The following is a 5,456-nucleotide window of genomic DNA, read 5'->3' on the forward strand; positions in this document are numbered from 1 at the left end:
CCTGACCTTCTCCCCATGCTGCAACCAGCCGCCATCCCTGACCTTCTCCCCAGCCTACCCCGCGCCTTCGCTTCACTTCTGACCTTCTACCCAGCCTGCCCCGCGCACCCTTTCTCTCCCCCGCCACAATCTGCCTCAGACCTTTTTCCCGGCATGCTCTGCTAGTCAGAGCACGTGATCAGTGGTTTCGCGGGGATGGCGGAAAGCCGGCTTGAGGCTGAAGAGACGGAGCAGACCGTTACAAGGAGGAGGTCGAACCTCTCTGGTAATTAAAGCCAATCACCCAGAAAAGCTCGCCTCTGCTAACAGTTAGAGAGTGAGTGGGAACTCCTAATTTCCGCTAGTTAAAGAAAAATAACAATTTATTTTTCCAGCTCTTAATAGTGAACACTAAACAGAAACATTAACAAATCCAAGCCCGTTATGTAATTACTATCTGATCCCAACTTTATAAAAGAGTACTGCTCCAATAACACAATTATTAAACATTGCATTAATTTAAGTCCACACTGTCTCTGTCTTTTCTGTTGTCTTCAATCTTCCATCTGCTCATCTCCCTGAGTCTTTATACTGCAAGTATTTCTTAACTACCACAACTACAACAACAACAAAATCACAATCTAATTGGTATTTGTACCATGGAACTGGTGTATATACTGTCCAACTATCCAATTTATCAGCACGTTGGTTTTCAATTAAACCTCCAAAGGGAAAACGAAATGCTTTCCTAGCAAGAAACTTTGTGTAGTCCCTTCATATATTTATGGGCTTGGCTGCTTCTTTGAAGAGAAAGTTGTTATTTTCCCTTTCATTATAAACCTTTAATATACCTCAGCTAACCAAGAACAAACCAATATAAATACCGGAAGAACCATCAAAGCAGCGCTTCACACGAGGCTCCAACAGCACTGATGATGTTCCCTAGCCAGGGAACGAAACGTTTGCAGCAAAAACTTCCAGCTCGGCGAGCAGAACCACAACATACCTCAGCTACTTGAGGTGCTTCTTATCCACTTACAGCAGTATCTCCAGGTAGGACAGTCATAGAGGAATGGACAGGCGATTCTGTGATCACGAACGTGACTACCGGAAGGGATGTTGCCTCCCACATGCCACAGTCTGGGATGTCTCTAATCAAATCTGCAAGTTTCTGAAAGGGGAGGGTGAGCAGCCAGAAGTCGTGGTGCACATTGGCACTAATGACATAGCCAGGAAAAGGGATGAGGATCTAAAAAGTGATTTCAGGGAGTTAGGTTGGAAGCTAAACAGCAGGACAAGCAGAGTAGTAATCTCAGGATTATTACCAGTGCTACATGCTAGTGAGGTGAGCAACAGAGGGTGAATGCAGTTAAACATGTGACAACAGGGCTGGTGCAGGAGGTTCAGATGTGTAGATCATTGGGGTATTTTCTGGGGAAGGTGGGACTTGTATATGAAAGACAGGTTGCACTTAAACTGAGGGGCACCAATATCCTGGACGGAAGATCTGCTAGAGTACTTCGGGAGGGTTGGAACTAATTTGTTAGGGCGATCGAAAACAGAGCCACAGATCATAGGAGAGGTTAGTCATTGAGCGGTCAGAAATAGAATGCAGAGAGGGTATCAGGAAGGATACACAGTTGATAGGGCAAAGGGGTGGGTTAAAGTGTGTCTGTTTTAATGCAAGGAGTGTAATGAATAAGAGTGATGAATTTAGAACAAGGATCAGTACTTGGAATTATGATGTTGTGGCCATAACGGGGATGTGGATTTCACAGCTGCAGGCATGGTTGCTCGATGTTGGAAAAAGAATAGGGTGGGGGTTAAAGGAGGAGGGGAGTATGGTTGTTAATTAAAGAGTGCATCACAGCTGCAGAAAAGGTGGCTGTTCAGGAAGGCTTGTTTACTAAGTCAGTATAGGCGGAAGTTAGTAACAGGAAAGGAGCAGTCACTTAATTGGGTGTTTTCTACATGTCCCCCAATAGCAACAGAGAGATGGAAGAACAGTTTGGACAGCAAATCTTGGAAATGTGCAGATATAACAGAGTTATTTTGTTATGGATGACTTCAACTTTCCCAATATTGATTGGAAAGTCCTTAGTGCAGATAGTCTGGATGGAATTGATTTTAACAGGTGTGTCCAGGACGGATTCCTGACTCAATATGTAGATAGGCCGACTGGGGGATGCTATATTGGATTTGGTGCTTGGCAATGAGCCAGGCCAGGTGTCAGATCTCTCGGTAGGAGAGAGCATTTCAGTGACCACAACTGCCTCACCTTTACCAAAGACCTAGAGAGGGATAGGAACAGATATATGGGAAGATATTTAATTGGGGGAGGGGAAATTATACTGCTATTAGACAGGAGTTGTGGAGTATAAATTGGAAACAAGTACAAGAAATGGAGACTGTTTAAGGAGCGAGCTTTAGAGGAATTCAGGCTAGCTGGGAAACAACTCAAAAGTGGACTGAGGACAGCCAGAGGGGACACGATAAAGCTTGATGGGAAGGATTACAGAAAACCCAAAGGCGTTCTATGTATACGTGAGGAATAATAGAATTATTAGAGGGAGGGTAGGGCCAATCAGGGATAGCGGAGGGAACTTGTGCCTAGTGACTGAAGAGGTAGGGGAGGTCTTAAATGAGGTGAATGTTATTCCTCTGCTCAAGAAAAGGAATCGGGAACTCCCTGGGAATTACAGACCAGTTAGGCTTATGTCTGTGGTAAGCATTATTTGGAAAAACATAGTTGGATTAAAGATAGTCAGCAAGGCTTTGAAATGGTAGGTCATGTCTCACAAACCTTATTGAGTTCTTTGAGAATGTGATGAGACAAGTTGATGAAGATTGAGCAGTGGATGTGATGTCTATGGATTTCAGTAAAGTATTTCATAAGGTTCCCCACAGTAGACTCATTCAGAAAGTTAGGATGTATGGGATACAGGGAAATTTGGCTGTCTAGGTACAGAATTGGTTGGCCAAAAGAAGATAGCGAGTGGTCGTGGATGGAAAATATTTGGTGACCGGTGGTGTCACGCAGTGGTCTGTTCTTGGGCCTCTGCTCTGTGTTGTTTTTATCAATGACTTGGATGAAGAAGTGGAAGAATGGGTTCGTAAGTTTGCCAATGACACAAAGATCAGTGTTGTAGATAGTGTCATCGAGATATACAGCATGGAAACAGACCCTTTGGTCCAACTTGTCCATGCTGACCAGTAATCCAAACCTAATCTAGTCCCATTTGCCAGCACTTGGCCCATATTCCTCTAAATCCTTCCTATTCAGATACCCATCCAAGGGCGGTTTAAATGCTGTAGTTGTATCAGCCACCACCATTTCCTCTGGCAGCTCATTCTATACATGTACCACACACTGCATGAAAGAATTGCCCCTGAGGTCCCTTTTATATCTTTCCTCTCGCAGCCTAAACCTATGCCCTTTAGTTCTGGACTCCCCTACCTGAGGGAAAAGACCTTGTATATTTATCCTTTCCATGCCCCTAACGATCTATAGGGTCATTCCTCAGCCTCTGACGCTCCTGGGAAAACAGCCCCAGGTTATTCAGCCTCTCCCTATTACTCAAATCCTCCAACCCTGGTAACATCCTTGTAAATCTTTTCTGAACCATTTCAACTTTCACAACATCCTTCCAAGGGCTGTTGCAGGCTACAACAAGACATTGACAGGATGCAGACCTGGTCTGAGAAGTGTCAGATGGAATTCAACCTGGATAAATGCAAAGTGATTCATTTTGGAAGGTCAAATTTGAATGCTGGATACAGGGTTAAAGACAAAAGTCTTGGCAGTATGGAAGAACAGCAGGATCTTGGGATCCATGTACATAGATCCCTCAAAATTGCCACCCAAGTTGATAGGGTTGTTAAGAAGGCATATGTTGTTTTGGCTTGCATTAACAGGGGGATTGAGTTTAAGAGCCATGAAGTTGTTTTTTGCAGCTTTTTAAAACCCTGGTTAGACCACACTTGCAATATTGTGTCCTGTTCTGGTCGCTTCATTATAGGAAAGATGTAGATGCTTTAGAGAGGTTGCAGAGGAGATTTATCGGGATGCTGCCTGGATTGAAGGGCTTGTCTTGTGAAGATGTTGAGTGAGCTCAGATTTTTCATACTAGAGAGAAGAAAGAAGAGAGTTGACTTGACAAGGTAATGTTTTTACCCAGCCAGAGACTTTTCCCCAGGACAGAAATGGTGTTATGAGGAATCATAATTTTAAGGTGATTGGAGGAAGGTATAGGGGAGATGTCAGGGGTAGGTTCTTTACGCAGTGTGTGGAATGCACTGTCAGCAGTGGTAGTAGAGTTAGAGACATTAGGGACATTTAAGCGACTGTTGGACAAGCACATGGATGGCAGTAAATTGAGGGGTGTGTAGATTAGGTTCATCTTAGATTAAGATAAATGCTCGGCACAACATTGGGGTCGAAGGGCCTGTACTGTGCTGTACTATTCTATTTTCTACTTCTGGTCTCTCAGTTGTAGTTAAACTACAATCTAATCCATGGCTTTCTCCTTCTGAGTTTTCTTTTTGTCCTCATTCTTACAAACTCCAGTAAGTCCCATGGGTTTCCAATTCCACTCCCAGCATTCTGAATGTGCCCCACCTTGTTGTAATGGAAACACTTCAGCTTGCAATTTCCATCTCTCCCCTCAGTACTTTCCCTTCTGATCTGAGGAGGTGACCTCTGGACATTCCCAGCTCTTCATTCTTTATCTTGGCAACCTGCCTTCCTTTCACTCTCCCATTTTCTATTCCTTTAGAATTTATGAGTATGATGGAAAAAAAATCACTTTGTTTTATGAATTAGCTCATAACCATCAGCCATATTGCAACCTGTTGGTCCTCAATATGGTTGTTATTACAGAAAGTACAGAGTTTTGAAATTCCTCAAGAATAGTTTATCTAAGAGCTTCATATGTGGATTCAGCTTCTTATGCTTGTATCTTCCTGTCAAAATTAGTTTGTTTAACCCTCTTGAATACATTATAGATTGTTCCCTTAAATTCTGAAACCTTTACCTCAGGCATTTAGCCAGTATTGTCTTCTTATCGTGTCATAATCCTGAGAAAAGTCCTCTGGCAACGAAGCATAAAATTCCTGTCATTTAACAACCTGTACAGTAACTCAGTTTGTGTTCTACCAGGACCGCTCAGCTCCTGGCCTCATTACAGCCTTGGTTCAAACATGGACAAAAGAACTGAATTCTGTAGTTGAGAGAGTGACTGTCCTTGACATCTAGACTGCACTGAGTGTGACATCAGGGAGCCCTAGAAAAACTGGAATCAATGTGAAAATAAAACAAAGGACTGCAGCTGCTGAAATTCTGAAACAAAAACAGGAAGTGGGAGAGAAACTAACCAAGTCTGACAGCATCTGTGGAGACAAAACTGTGTTAACATTTTAGGTCCTACAACACTTTTTCAGAATTCAGGAATCAATGGGGATCAGGTGGAAAACTCTCC

Source organism: Hemiscyllium ocellatum, chromosome 7 (genome assembly GCF_020745735.1).
Source record: "Hemiscyllium ocellatum isolate sHemOce1 chromosome 7, sHemOce1.pat.X.cur, whole genome shotgun sequence".
Classification (NCBI taxonomy): Eukaryota; Metazoa; Chordata; class Chondrichthyes; order Orectolobiformes; family Hemiscylliidae; genus Hemiscyllium; species Hemiscyllium ocellatum.